This window comes from Talpa occidentalis, unplaced genomic scaffold (assembly GCF_014898055.3).
Source record: "Talpa occidentalis isolate TD23 unplaced genomic scaffold, MPIMG_talOcc4v2.1 talOcc4.5, whole genome shotgun sequence".
Taxonomy (NCBI): Eukaryota; Metazoa; Chordata; class Mammalia; order Eulipotyphla; family Talpidae; genus Talpa; species Talpa occidentalis.
The window spans coordinates 131551518-131567498 of NW_023604861.1; the positions used below are offsets into that span (position 1 = coordinate 131551518).

Here is a 15981-nt window from a genome sequence, read left to right on the forward strand (position 1 = left end):
CAAACTTCCATCAAAGGTGAAAGAGAGTGATTCACTTTAAATAAAGTGGTTTTTCTTAAGAAATGATAAGTGAGGGGCCTTTCTGGTGGTGCAAGTGGTCAAGCACCGCACTATGAAGCAATCCACAGCCTCTGCAGCATGAGTTCAATCTCCAGCCAAGGAGGTGACCCTCATCATGCAGCAGACCTCTCCTGTCTTGCCCACTGCTCCCTCCAGCAGTGTGTTTGAGTCAGTCTGCCTGTTCTGCTCCCTACTCTGTCTCTGGTGAATCCTCTCACCACCCCTACACCTCTGGCCTGTCCCCCAGTTCTTGCATGCATAAATAATTTTTTTAAAAAATGCCTAAAAAAAAAAAAAGAAATGATAAATGAGGAAAATGTGAAGGTTAGGGAGATAGGAAAGAATTGGGGACAAAAAGAGAAAGTGATGGGGTGGGGAAGACCAGCTTTGCTGTCTTTGCTGTGTGTCTTATCATCAGCTGGGGAAGAATCACAGCATCTGGGCCTCTCGTTGTCCTCACAAAGGGGTGGAGGAACTCTCCTCTACGAAGGCGATGTCATTTGATATCTTTCTTGCCACATGATTGGACATCAATGTTGTAATTGCCGTCAAGTGACTATGCCCAGCCTGGGTCCAGGAGAGAGGGCATTACTTGCAGATTCAGGAGACTCTCAGGGTCGGCAGTCATTTGTAATGGAGGAGTAAGACTGGCATGCTACCAATCACCCTTTGAAAATATAACTGATGGCACTCTGCAAGATAGGATTTCTATTTTGCAACCCTTTTCTGGATATCAAAAGATGACATCCAAATTCAAAAGGAAAAGTTTGATTTAGGAGTTGAAAAACAGTCAAGTGAATAATAGTAATCACCATGATTACACAAATCCTTAATGTGTCCAAAGGCAGTGAGTTTTAAAAAATCTGCAGGCTTTTGCACATTTTTTTTCTCTTCCTCCACTATTCTCATTCTAAACCCAAGACGTAGGTGGAAAATTTTATTAGCATCTGGGTAAGGCCCCTGCCAGTCTTGAAAACCTTCATTAATCATTGAGATGCTCACCCCAATTTTTTTTTTTTAAAGAACAATGATTCATCAACAGTTATACAGCAATCAGGGCAAAGGTAACTGGATTTGGAATGTTCAGACTTTCCTGTCTTAAGATTGTCTTCACTTCTGGAATGTAAGACTGCTTTAAGTGAGTATTTGTGTGTTTATGAGAGCGAGGTTGGGGAAGGAAAATAACCTGTGGCTGAGAAGTGATAGCTATGTCAGGATTTCCTTTCCTTTTCATCAGGTGTAGTCTTTAAGCATCTTTACCCCAAAGGAAGAAAAGAGAGGTGCTTCAGAGCCTGGGAAGTGCTTGTATCTCCCCATTTAGTTGGGAGTTCACTGGGTCACAGACTATCCCATACCCTTGATCAGGAATGTTCTAGAAAAAAACAGTGAAAGCAGAAGAGGCAGATGAAGTACTTAGGAAACAGAAGAGAGGTCAGGTAACTCTCCCTTCACAGAAGGCACATTTCATTTTAACTCTCTGTCATGGCACATGTAAATTAAATTGGGATTTTTATACCTTAGTTGATATGAAGTTACTGTCTGATGGAGAGAGCAATCGATAAAATATCTAGAAAAGAAGAGTATTGCAAAACTCTTCCATATCTGCTTCAAAGCTCTGAAAACAAATGGGACATACCTTGATATGAGAACACAAAATGTTGACAATGAATCAATAATGGGTTATGTTTTCTTCTTTTTAACTTCATTGAAGTTAAAGTTATGCTTTCTTCTGTATGGTGTCAGATGTTCCTCAGAACTTTACAGACTGATTGGTTTATCAGTAAATGAGTTCACTGCTCTTGCTTGTATTCAGACACAGCGGGCTATGCAGCGTGATACCGGGGTGTGTACCTGCTTTCAGCTGATGCACCCACCTGGAAAAAGGTGTCCCCAGCCCCATCTTCTGCTCAGGTGTTTGGGGGAGCTGGTCTGTTTAGTCTCCAGGGCTCAGCTACTTCCTCTCCTGTGGGAAGGTGCACAGTCTGGCTTGCTCTCTCCAGTCAGCAGCTGCAGGAAGAAATGGAAACTCTTCATTGTCATGGAGCCTCTTTCTCTGCCAAAGAACAATTGATCCCTGAAACTGCTAGCAGAGGGAAGAGGCTTTCCAAGGACAGCAGAGAAGGCAAACTAACTCGAATGATCAGGCTCCCTTGGGACAGGGAGTAGTCTAGAAGCAAACAATAACAGGAGAGCAAGGGGAGGGGGGACGGCTGGGTGAGCAGAATGTCCTGTTCTGGCCCTTTGGGGTAAGGGACGTGGGGGGTTGCTTGGGGAATCTTGCTGACATAACCTGGCACTTAGTAGGAAGCTTTCCGTAATGCAATGTGATTTTATCTCTTTTTAAGCATGTTGCATAAAATGTTATTGGAATTGAAGGTGATCTAATTCCAACCCAGTCATAAATGCTTAAGAAGAAACTGAGAGAAGTAGTCACAGAGATAGGGAGTCATTGCTGCTCTTCAGTGAGCATTGTTCTTAGAGATAAAGAAAGGGAGAGATTCCGTCAGAAAACAGAGTAGCCAGATTTGAGAGAAAATTACAGAATTGAAATAAAAAAGAGGCCATTCTGAGGCAAACCATTATGGGGTATGAGCCTTGTGTAGAGTTGTTTGAAGGGAGAAAATCTCTGTGGAATCCAACCAATAAAGACAGCTCCTAGGGGGAAAAATGGGTTCAATAACATGAGTGAAAAATTGAGGTTTTCTACAAATAGTAACAAGGAAAGACTAAGTCACACTACAGACAGAGAAGAACTTAGGATAAGTAAGAAGTGTCCGCATTGGACAAGTTCTAGGTCTTCTAACCCTCTGGCTTACGGTTCCCATAGGAATTGCAATAAGTAGAACCTCAAAGCTCACGTCAGAATTTCTGGTGTTTTATGGGCTATGCCCTAAGTCCCATTTTCTGAATGATGTGTGTCTCACTCAGCATGAGGAATCAGCTCCATGTAGTGCATTTGTCATCTTCATAATGTTCCAGCTTAAAAATCCCCTCTGGTGTTCCTTTAGAATCCAGACAAATGCTAGGCCAGTAGGTAATGGAAGCTCAAGTGAATAGCCTTTAGTTATATTCACACAGGGAAGGCCTTTGACCTTAGCCTACTAAGGAGCATCTCCCACCACAAAGTAGACATTTGCTTCCACGTCAACTTCAGCTGGCTACACAGCTGGCCAGATCTTGAAAAAGGAATGCTTGACCCAGTGGGGTCCCTCCAGCTATTCTAGGTGGCCCCACTTGCGACACTGCTTGACAATTTTTGTTCTTCCAAACAAGTGGCGTAAGAGTTCAGGTGTATGTCTAAGTAAAGCAGTGAGATGAGGTGACATTAGACTGGTATCTCAGTAACTGTGGCTGGACATGTTTATGCTGAAGGCAGAGCCTCGCAGACCTGGTCCATCCTGCAGTGGTTTGATGACCTTATGGATAAAACAAACTGTGCACTCACACAAGGTAAATGTTTGGGGCTTTCTTATTCATCATTTCATTAACTCCTCACAGCTCCAGAAAGTAGACATTGCAAACCCACTTCAGAGAGAAGGAATTTGAACCAAGGAAAGCTAAGCATTCTACACAAGGGCACGTAAGTTGTGAAGGTCAAAATTGTTACTGGAGTCTGGGTCTGTCTAAATCAGAAGCCCAGGGGACTCCCTGGTAGTGCAAGAGGTTAAGTCTTAGCACTGCATCGTGAGTTGGATCCCCAGCCAGGGAACTACCCACATGGCTCAGCAGACCTCTCCAGTCTCGCCCGCCGCTCCCCTCAGCAGTGTGTTTCAGTAGATCTGCCTGTTCTGCTCCCAAATCTGTCTCTGGTGAATCCTCTCACCACACCGCCCCCCACACCCCCACCCACCTCACACCTCTGGCCTGCACCTCAGTTCTTATATGCATAAATAAATAAAAATAAATCTTTAAAAAAAATGAAAATAAAATAAATAAATCAGAAGCCCATTGTGTACCAATGTCACCTCAGATAAAAAAGCAAACAAACAGGAGCAAATCAGAAATCCATATTTAGACTACTCATTAGGGCTGAGAGAGAGGCAATATAGAATGGTGGTTAGTGTTGTGGTGAGGAAGGAACCAGTGTCTCTATCGAGAGAATAGCTTTCATCTAAACATATTTTTTTTAAGATTTTTATTTATTTATTTATACAAGAACCGAGGTAAGTCCAGATTCGCTTGAGGTTGAGAGGATTCACCAGAAACAGAGCAGGGAACAGAATAGGCAGACTGATGAAATACACTGCTGAGGGGAGCAGCGGGTGAGACAGGAGAGGTCTGCCGCGCCATGTGGGACCCTTGCCGGCTGGCTGGGATCGAACCAGCGCTGCAGAGGCTTTGGACAGCTTCACAGTGCGGCACTCAACCTCCTGCACCACCAGGGAGGTCCAACATATTTTTTTAAAGGGACTGAATGTAGTTAGGAGAGACATGAAAGTAAAATATCAGGGTGAGAGTATCCAGGCAGAACGTATCAAGTAGCTATTCTATAGTCATCTCAAAGGCAACTATGCCCTGCCATCTATTTCCTTCGGCACGGTACACTCTAAGGCAGACTGTTAAGCTTTATCTTATTGAAGCCAAATAGTTACCTTGTAGGGATGAAATATTGTACATTTTTTATTCCCATAAGTTATGAGGAAGTTTAAAAATTGTCCATTACTCATTATAAATGGCAAAGAGGAATGGCATGAAGCAATTTCTCATTTTTCATTTGGAAATCAGTTTGGAACTAAAATGAATCAACAATGAAATTCATTCACTTTAGATTAAGTTGAGGGTGTTAGAGAGCAAACATAGTTGCAAGGTCCCTGGGTCCATCCCTTGGTTCTGGAAGGAACTCCATTACAGATACACATCTCCCTAAACCAGGGTGATTTTACCCCTACCTTCTGACCCCCAGGAGGTCTGAAGACACTTTTGCTTGCACTAGTGAAGTGTGATACTGTTACCTGGTGGGTCAAGGCAAGAAGTGCTGCTAATCGTGCACAGAACAATCTAGAATATCTGACCCCAAATATATCAGCACCAAGGCTGAGACACTTTAACTCACTGGAAGAAAACAGGAGTAGATGAGTAGAACACAGACACTCGAAGGACCCTAATGCTCATCGCTTTTACCTTCCAGATGGAGCAGAGCAGAGTCAGCCAAGAAAGGGCCCAGGGTAATCCTTGACCTAAAATGCAATATGTGTTTTACTATTTGTGCCTCTGCGTGGCCTCTGATCACTCGGCATGTGTTTCTGCCACACAATAAAGCCAACTCCTCTTCAACACAGCCCCGAGTTAAGCGCTGCCACTTACAATGCTCTTGTGTCTCTACACCAGTCTTCTAGGCATAATGCACATCTTAAAAAATAATGGCTTTCTGGCCAGTGAGTTCCTGATCACAGCCCACTGCAGGAAATTAATAATTTCTCTGAGCAGCTGTTTGAACCACTGACTTCAACAAATGCTATTGTAATATTAAATTGCAGATTACTATCTTTGAGGGAAATAATCTCTTCAAAATTGTCCATTCTCTGGTTTTAATGAGAAAACTAGCCATTTGGAGGTTGATGCCAAAATAAAGAATTCATTACTTCTTAGAGCCTCCATTCCAGGTGAGAAGGAGGTGTCAGGATTTATAGTACATCTAACTCAATTCTGTATCCAAAGAGATTTGGGGAAACTGAGGCACACTCATGCAAAGCAGACAAAAGGACAAGTGTCTGGGAGCGGTAGAGGGGCCTCTGCACCCTTCTCAACCTTCTCCTGTGAGACCCTTCCCAGCCACCTCAACAGAGGCTTTAAGACAGTGCTAGGGAGAGGCTGGGAAACCTGCCCATTCCTTGTGCCCACTCACTTAAAGACAACTTCAGGCTCTCCACATGGTGGGGGAAGAAATTTGAACAGGCCTGGATGAACGTGCATCCCATGCAAGTGAGTGAGATCACACTGATTAGCAACAGAAAACCTGTATTAATCCCACAGTTGCCTGTCAAAGCATAATGCCACCCTTTGCAGTCACTTCCTATGGGGTGGCCAGTGGTTTCCAGAAAAGGAGACAGAGCTCTGTGCTGGGAGCTAGCACCCAGAGTCTCCCCAGTCCCCTTCCCAGCTCATGTGGACCCTTTGCTTCCTGCTCCTGGTTTCCTCCTTGGTCAACAGGCAAACTTTGGTCTGTGGCCCCTGAGCTGCCCAGCCTGACTCTCCAAGGCACATGGGTCTGAAGCCTTGGCCTTCGCCCCTCCCACCTCCCCCCTTGTCTCAGGAGAGCCTGGGAGGGTGGGCCCCCTACTGAGCTCATTTGAGGCGGGGGTCCCTTCGGGAAGGGTGAAGTTGAAGCTGGTCCCAGGGTCAGAGTAGCATTAGAGGCAGCGGGTGAGGGATGGACGGAGCCATGCCAGGAGGAGAGACTGGTGAGAGCAGAGGGAAAGCCCCGCTCTCAGCCCGGGCAGCAGGAGTAGCGGCGAGCGATGGGTGCGCAGGCGGAGAGGTGGGTTGAGGTCAGAGCACAGACCGTGCTGACTGCGGGCCAAGAAACCTGGGCTTCATGCTCCTGCCACTTACTGTGAGCGCCTCTTTAACACCTCGTCCCTTCAGCTGTGGGATCCTTAAAGTCACACTCTGTTCTCGCATCCTCTGCTCCGGCCTCAGGTGTGGCCTGGTGGATGTGGGTGCAGAAGTCGGTCTGCCCATGTGGACACGGCTGCTCCCAGAGGCCACCCTGGCGCCTGCAGAGGACCCAGCATCAGCTGTGGATCAGGTGCTCAACATGGAGTAAGAAGGGGCATTGAGCTGCTGGCCTGGCTGAGAAGCAGGTGAGACGCCTACAGGCAGCCCCACCTTCATTTTATGCCGGTAGCTCTGAGTCTGTCTGCTTTTACCCTCATCTGAAAAAACAACTTCCAAAGTGAACCCAGGGACAGTGAGGCTTTTGCGGAGTGTCCCACATCCTCATTAGCTCCTCTTGTCTGGAATCTTATTCTAGAGCAGGATCAGTACCCAGAATTAGTAGGAGCTGGACAGAAGTGAGGCCCTGTGCTGTTCCCAGGACAGAGTCTTGTTGGGCAACAGCATCGAAGCCTGGATGGACGAGGAGGAAGGGCCTGGGTCCCCCAGATCAGAGAGACGAAGCTGCTTGGCTTCATTTCTGTCTCCAAAACTGTCTCTGGTAACCAAAAGCAGGTTACCCTACTCTGAACCACCTGGTCCTCCACTCTCCTCCTTGAAGTGGAGATTATACATCCAGTTTGCAGGAATGTTGCAGGGACTAATTAAGCTCACATATGCGTATGACTCAACAGTGGATGCTTTGGGGACACGCCTGGATGCAGGCTCCGCAAAGAATCTGGGACCTTCCTTCAGCCCATTGAGTTCAATACTTAAAGCAAAGGCCCAGTTGAATCTGCCTCAAGGCTCTACATTCTCATTGGTTTTGTAGTCAGTTGACTGCAAGGCTGTCTCTCCAGTTATTGGGCCCCCCAAAACTTTCTGTGTCTGAGTCCTTGGCTTTGAGCACAGTGCCTATAGGCAGGAAATTATAAAATTACAGTCAAGATCAAGAGCTTTAAAAAAAAAAAGAGGAAATGCCCTCTATTTATAAGGCAGGACTTTTCTCCAATTCCTTTTGACCACCCCACCCTACTTAACATCTTAGGAGAAATGATCTGTGACTGTAATTACCCTTCTTACAAGGCTCATGCTGGGCTCTCAGAATCACCTGCCAGCTGATCACATCTGGCACGTGACCTCACTCTTCCAGGCTGCAGTTTCATCATCTGTGGTCCCTTTCTGGTCTTGCAAAATGTTCTTCTGCATCTTTTACAAGAATATGTTGGACCAAAGTTCTTAGAGGCACCAATTGTCAGACCAAGAAGAAACAGCAAGCTCATGTGACTCAGCCTCCTTCGCTTTCCTGGGATCAAGTTCCTTTCTGAGAGTCTGATGAAAAGTGGGGATATTCAAGCCGGGCGAACACACCAACAGACATAATTCTGCAGACGATGCCAGGACATCTGGTTCTCTCGCCTCCTCTGAATACCCAGCCTAAACACCCGGAATCCGAGATATAAAGTGGGGAAAGGTCCCCATAAATCTGTGAGCATGGCTTCAGTGCTCCTTCAACATTTGCAGTGATCCTCCCCCTCTTATGCAACCACCTTGCATCACCATCCCGACACATGTTAGCATCCATTTTCTTGCAACAACTTCATAAACTGGGTCAAAGTGGGATTGTTATCATTATATGAACATAAGACTATAGCGACTGTAACTAACTTCCTCCAGACCCCAGAATAAACTGGAAGTACAGGGTGGACCTTAAACTTGACTATACTGATTCGAATCCACTTTCTCTGTCACACCAAGGGTCTGTGTCAGCTCACGCACTGCTGGGCAGAGTCGAATGTGTCCGGGGAGGAGCTGGACAAAGACCCACAGAACAATGCAGGAGGTTGACGGGGAGAATCTAGAAAGCTTCAGGAGTCTTGAATGGGGTGGTAGAAGGGGCAAGGAAATGTTCACATGGACCGTGGCGTGTGACTGACATATTATTCCTGGCACAGTAAGAGCACAACAGATGCCCCTGGAGCTGGGGGTGAGTGCAAATGGGAGCCCCCAGTCAGTGAAACAAATAGAATCATGACATTTCTATGACCTGAAAGAGTTCTACCATCAACATCAGCTCGATAAATCTGTATATAGCTATATATGTAATTATGCTATTTACATATAAGATATTTATTTTTACACTTATTCATTGTAATCATTTATTACTCTGTTAACTATATTTCTAAAACCAAGGCCCTGCTCTATACACTATATATTCTGGTGATCTGTTTCAGAAAAGTTTCCATCATTTCTCCCGTCCCCATTTAAGTAAATTTAACATTCAGACCACATTCAAAATTTCAAGTTTCCCCAAACCACCCCTTCCACCTCAATTATTTACAGATGACTGAAACAAACTAGTTTCTAATCCAGGATCTTAATGTACTCTGACTAGTTATTCTGAGGTGGCTAATGTTTGCTTTAATATTTCTCAACAGCTAGTGTCCTTTGGGGGAAATTCTTTCTTACAGCAAATACTATGAGACAGCAAGGGGGCAGTTTATCACTAGGAAAATGAGCTTTCTGTTTATTGGGTCATTCAAATTTAACCACCTGCCAGCAAAGATAACATCACACTTAGTTGATCTTGGTCACATGTGAGAATGTTTCAAATTTAGTCATTTATAACTACAACCTGGTGAAGATTCTAGAGTTTAATTTACAGCAAAATAGATTCCCACCTGAGTTCCGAGCATGTGGAAAAAGAGCGTTAAGAATTAAGTGTAGTAAAGAGCTGATGAGACTCATCAAAACCAAAGTAAACAATCCAGTCAAAAAATGGGTAGAAGAGCTAAAAAAAAACTTCCCCAAAGAGGAAATGCAAATGGCCAACAGGCATGTGAAAAAATGTTCAACATCACTTGTCATCAGGGAAATGCAAATCAAAACTACCATGAGATACCATCTCACACCAGTGAGAATGGCACATATTAAAAAATCTAGCAACAACAAATGCTGGCAAGGTTGTGGAGAAAAAGGAACTCTCCTGCACTGCTGGTGGGAGTGCAAACTAGTCCAACCACTGTGGAGAGCTGTGTGGAGATTTCTGGACCTACTAAACATAGAGCTTCCATATGATCCAGCAATTCAACTCCTAGGTATTTACCCAAAGGACACAGAAACATTAATTCCAAAGGGCACCTGCACCCTGATGTTTATAGCTGCACTATTTACAACAGCTAAGCTATGGAAACAACCCAAATGCCCAAAAATAGATGACTGGATCAAGAAGATTGGTACATATACACCATGGAATATTACTCAGCAATTGTAAGGGGCTGGACTGGACACAGTGCAGGTTTTCTGATCCCATGCAGACCGGGTAAAGGAGGAGTCAGAGTCCTCAGTGGTTTTTTGCAGGTCTCTGGAGTTCGTTCTGCTGCTTCTCGGCTTCTCTTTCAGCTTCGGCTTCTACTGCTGCTGCTGGCGTCATCATGACGCTGCCCTTAAAAGCACAGTCTTAGCTCAGCTGAATCCCATCTACCTATGCCCACACCCTACTCCAGGTGCCCGCCATCAGGCATGCATTCAGGACAAGGATCCATCATCTATCCTGATGGCGGAAGGGCAGAAAAGCCTGATATTTTCTTTACCCTACAGCAATCAAGAAAGATAAACACATGTAGTTTGCAGCAACATGGATGGAGCTAGAAGGGATCATGCTCAGCGAAATAAGTCAGAAAGAAAAAGAAAAATACCGGATGGTCTCACTCATAGCAGGAATTTAGAAAACCTAAATAAGGGACCAGGAAAAAGACTAATTAATACAAAGTAAAAATCAAAACCAACAAGCAACTATAAACCAGAGATGCACTATGGTGGGGGGTCAGGGAGAGGAAGGATTAAGAGCAAAATAAAAGGGGTGCAATTGTTTGGGGAATATAACCAAAATGAAAATTGTATACATTGTGCAAAAATGAAAAATGATGTAAGAATTATATAAAATAAAATATTTTTTAAAAAAAGAATTAAGTGCAGTAAATCTTACCTAGGTTGGGGTTTTAACTGTCCAACACAACTTATTCAGTGTCTCCAGAAGTGATTTTTGTCACCTAGGAGAGAGCCAGTCTCTGGACGCAGCTTTCCTCACTTTAGATCAGCAGCCTTTCGGTCATCCTATCTCCTTTCTAAAAGCTCTGGAATCCTGTCGTTGCTTTTCAAGAGCATCCACACAAATGTACTCACTCAGTGCTCGCCAACACAGACACTCTGTCATTGATTTACCAGGTATTTACTGAGCATGGATGGCAGGATGCTGGCTGGAGACACCTGAGTGGGTATGGCAGGCATGTTCCCCACATTTTGGAGCTCACCGTGCATGTGGTAGCAGCTGGATGGTGCTGTGAATCTGAGGCAACAGGGATCCTATAGCATCCTGTCTCCATTTTCATAATTCCTGGCCCTTTGGTCTCCAAACTAGCTCTAAATTGGGCCAAGAGGGCCTTCTGTTCCTGGCAGGTATGGGTGATGACAGAGAATCTGTGCAAGCTTATTGTATTTTTTTTTTTTTTTTGAGGCACTTCTGCCCCAACTACTCTTCCTAGGGGAAGCTTGTTCTCATGAAGTTCCAAGGACTCAGGCCAGTGAGGATAAGAAACACCTGGCTGCCCCAGGTGCTGAGGCCCGGCCCTCCCCGAATCACGTTTAAGGATGATTTCAGGAGAAGCTCTCTCCTCCTTTCTCCACCAAGGTGACCATCCAGTGCGCAGGGCCCAAGGAAAGCCAAGGCAGTGGCGTTAGAGGAGGAGCCTTTCTTAGGAGGTGGCACGGGCCATGTTCTAATCCAGGGGCAAAGCAAGTTTCTTCCACCACCTGGAATGTCTTTCTGATCTGACTTTGTCCTTAGGAACATGTTTTCTTTCCTCCATCCAGCGGGAAGCCTTTGCAAACATTGTTTCCTCCTTGTTCTCTCCCAATGAAGAACTGCACTCCTATTGAGATTGGTCTTCTGCTGTTTCATTCTTCATTAGACATCCAGACCCTCGTCAAAGGGTCTTCTCCCTCTTGTATGTGGAGAAGGATCATACAGAACAAGCTCTTTGACATAAGCATGATTTCTTTGGGGGGTGCAAGTTAGTTTAAGAGGGTGACCTTGTCTTGGATCACATTGCACGGGTCCACATCCTCGCTCTCCCACTTACCACCTACCGGACTTGTGACCACATGCTCAACCTTTCCGTAGCTCTATACATGTAAAGGGAAAGAAATACTACCTACCTCTTGCAATTTGCAATAATTCAATTGCTCACTGCCTGAAATGTAGATAGAACAGCAACTGATACTACAGTGAACAGGGATAAAGGTCGTATCCCTATTTTATTTCGAAGGATAGCGCCTAGAAGTAGTGGCTCATTCTTTGTGATTGATTGGTTAAAAGATAAGGGAAGAAGCTGAAGCTGTTCGAGTAATGTTCAAGTCAGAGGAGGGCCCTGGGGCGCATAGCCACAGGCTCAGTCATAGTGAAGCGATAAATGTTGCAAGAAGGACATTCAGAAGGTGCCAAAAGTCAAGAACCCTGTCAATGAACCTCTTTTCACCCTGTATTAGGACTTTAATTCTATGACTTAGAGAAATAGATTTTTTTTTCTTGTTAATAAAATTATAAAACAAAAAAAGTATCTTAAAGGACTTCAAATATTCGCACACTAAAGCTGGCACAGCCGTCGGACCCGCTGCGATCCAGGCTCACCAGGGAAGCCGAGTCACCGCGGATTAGCCCATGACTGCAGAGATGGTGCTGCGAGGAGAGCTAAACCAGCCCAGGGGAGAGACTGCCTGAGGTTGTAATATGGGGGCTGGGAGGAGTGGCAGAGAGGTCCCAGCAATCCCCGCTCACCTGCCCCAAGTCTTTGCTGCAGGGCCTGCTTTTCAGCTCCTGACGGCAAAGCACATGACACCCCGTGCCAGGAATGTCTAACCCATCTTGCCACAAATTCCTAACTCTTGAAAACTGTGGCAGAGTCAATTGAGTGTGATTAGATGCCAGTGGGTTTTGTGATGTTTATTTGTTAAATGTGAGTGGATATTTTTATCTCTCAGTTGAAATCTTGTCTTCCCTCCCTCCCTCTCCCTCCTTCCTTCTCTCTCTCTCTCTCTTTTCTCTCTTTCCTTTCATTTTCCCCCTGCACAGGCAAGTATTCAGGAAGGAGCTTTTCACTTTCTAGACCTTTGGAACTCTAGAAGGGTAGGAAAATGGTAACCGTACTTGTGAGAAATCGGGTAGTGGGCTTTTCTTCCAACAGAAAACCAAGAAAACACACACACACACACACACACATCTGCTGCTTTGACTGCACCGTCATTGAATTACAGTTTATCACTGGAGGGGAGGGTTGCATAACCGTGTGGGACACAGACACGAGTGCCTGGCCCCAGGCAGCAAGCAGTGCGTCGGGCCTGCCCCTCGGGTGCCCACCCTTCCACGGGCTCTGTCCCAAGCCCGAGGAGCCCAGGCCCCAGGGAGGGTCTGGACGGGGAGCATACTCTGCGTTCCTCCTCGGGCCCCTGCCCTGTTTGACAAGCACGGAGGAGGCAGCACATAAAGCAGCACAGGAAATGCAAGACATCTGTACCGGAGCCTGGGAACACACTTTCCCCAGTCCCCTTGCTGGTGTGGTCCTGGCATGGACGGGGCCTCTGGAGAAATGAATTAAAGGAACAAGTCCAGCAGAGGACATGGGATTCCGCCTCCATTCATCTTCCTTACTTTGCAAACACCGCATTCTGCAAATCCCATGCCAGCAAAGCACTTGGATCAGCCCTCAAATTCTTCTGGATCCTTAAGGGAGGAGATGTCAGGGCTGGCCAAGAATCTAAGTGGAAACTGATGACAGAAGCTGACATTAATCAGCTACACAGTATGTTCTTCCCAGCAGGTTTCTTCCAATAAATCAAAGGCCAGCAAATTCGAGGGGTGTTTAGCCATGAGAGAGCAACTGTTTGCTGTTCTCTTTCCTTGCTAAAGATGATGAATTTAATGTTGAATTGAATCCAACACTGGTGGCCGTGGGAGTGTTTGCTGTAGGTGTTGGGTGCACAGACCACGTGCAGCCCCAGTTCCTCCTAGACTGGGGGCTTCATCCCGGCGTCCTCTGCGACACATGGTTCATCGTTGATGTTGAAGTTTCCAGGCCAAAGGAGCCGCCACCCTATGTAATGATCTGAAACAGACTCACTCTTTCGAGTTGGAATCCTCAGGCTGTTTTGGTCACCGAATAATTTCTTTTCCTTTCTGCAAGATCTAATTAAGATACTTAAAGATATTAATGTAATAATGTCTGTTTAAAATCCAGCAAGGGCCAAGCTCTTTCAACATCAGTTTGTGTGGGACCGGGATGCAGAAGCTGGGGCACTCTTGGGTCTGATGCCACGCTTCACTGAGGTGCCATCAACCCATCACTGAACCTCTCTGGCTTCTTGTTATCTTTAAAATGAGGAAGAACTACCTTTCTGATTTGTGGCAAAGATGAATGAGGAAAAGTAGCTCATTTGTGCGAAGGTAGCTCCTTTGTCGCAAAAGTATATAAAACATACAAAAGTAGGGATATTGTGGTTTGTATCATTTCTAGTAAAGTATGTACTGTAAGTAAGTATTTAAAGAGCATAAAAAAATAGGAACTTACAGCAGGGAGGAGCTGAGGAAAGCAAATGCCAAGATCTCAGCAACAGATCCAGCACAAACTCTCTTCTAAGACAAATATCTTGATGGAGATAAGATATTTATCCAAAAAGTAAGAATCACAACAAATCTACACTAGGCCAACACACAAGAAAATTATGGAAAGAATTCAGCTACTTACAACCAAATAGCAACTCCAGGGTCAATTATTTTGATAATTAAGGCAAGTGTTCCCTGGGCATGACTGATAATTCAATTGCAAAGTTCTTTTGGCAGAGTTGTTTTGGATGGCAGTCTTGGCTAAGTTGATATGTTTCCAGCGTTTTTCAGCTTCTACCCCATAAAAATCTTGGCCTTGGTAAGAAAAAGAATGCGAAGGCTGGTATTTTATATTTTCTTAATGATTGTCAAAATAATTGATACAGTCAAAATCACTTATCTTTATATTTTGCTAGACATTATCACATTGGCGATGACGTTTGAGTCTTAGAATTGTCCTGAAATAAGCAGTGTGATGATTGTATCCATATTCAGGGACTGAAACGGAAGTTCAAATAGGAAAAGCAGTTTAACTGAGGTTGTGAATTGAATACCCGTGCTAAAGTTGACACTGAGACTGAATTTCATGTTTTTGTTTTTAACCATTTGTTAATTTGATTGATTTCATTTTTCTGTCCCTTATACCTCTTTGACCCTTTTTAACCCCAGAAGCTTCATTTTGTTTATTAGTGCCTGCCAGTATTTGTAGTATTTTGCTTTGTCAAATTGTCTGCTGTGCAAACATCCAATAGTTGTCTTTGTCATTCTGACTTTTGAAATTGTACATCATTGCCTCAGACATCTCCCATTTTGCTGTAAATAGTATCACTTTGACTTTATGGCTGAAGAGGATTCCACCCTGGGATAAACATCTTCAGTCCACCCTCTTTCAGCAGGCTCTTAGGTTGTTTTCTTTTTGTAGCTATTTTAAGTAATGCTACAAGGAGCATTGCAGAACATAGAATTTTTGAGTTGATGGTTTCATGCTCTTTGGATGATGCCCAAGAGTAAGACTGTGAGTTCAAATGGTATTTCCACATCTAATTTTTTAAGGTGAATCTAAATTGCTTTCTAGAGACTGGCTTTCTTGACAATTTCTTTCTCCAATCGATCTGTATATTATGCTCTTAATGGTCACCTTATTGGAACTTAGAAAGAATAGTAAATCTAAATTGCTTAAGATGGTTTGTGTTATATGGCTCAAACATATATGGTTTTTGTTAGATCCCAGACATCTAACAAAAAGGTATCAAAAGACCACGTAGGTAGATGGTACTACTACATCTGGAAATACATTGATAAAAAAATGACTTCAGGGCCTCCCTGGTGGCGCAGCGGTTGAGCGCTGGCTTGCGAAGCTGCCCGCAGCCTCTGCAGTGCTGGTTCGATCCCTGGCCACTGGGTGAGGGTCCCACATGGCGCGCAGACCTCTCTTGCCACCCGCTGCACCCCTCACCAATGTACTTTGTCAGTCTGCCTGCTCTGCTCTCTGCTCTGACTCTGGTGAATTCTCTCACCCTCCCGCGCTTCTGACTGTACCCCGTGCTTATATAAATAAAGTATAAATAAATAAATAAATCTTTAAAAAAAAAAAAAGACTTCAGATACATAGATACTTGTTCCCTATACTTTCTCCATTGTAGGAGAGTTCAGGGTGAAATAATGTTTAC

General features: G+C 44.7%; 1 long non-coding RNA gene across 2 annotated transcripts in view; it reads right to left on the minus strand.

The window, feature by feature from the left end:
* LOC119259531 (uncharacterized) overlaps window positions 1–15981 on the minus strand; it is a 98259-nt gene that overhangs the window by 4518 nt on the left and 77760 nt on the right. For both annotated transcript variants that reach the window (XR_005128482.2, XR_005128481.2), the window contains one exon: window positions 1935–2067. This is a non-coding gene — a long non-coding RNA (uncharacterized LOC119259531). The remainder of the gene's footprint in view (window positions 1–1934; window positions 2068–15981) is intronic.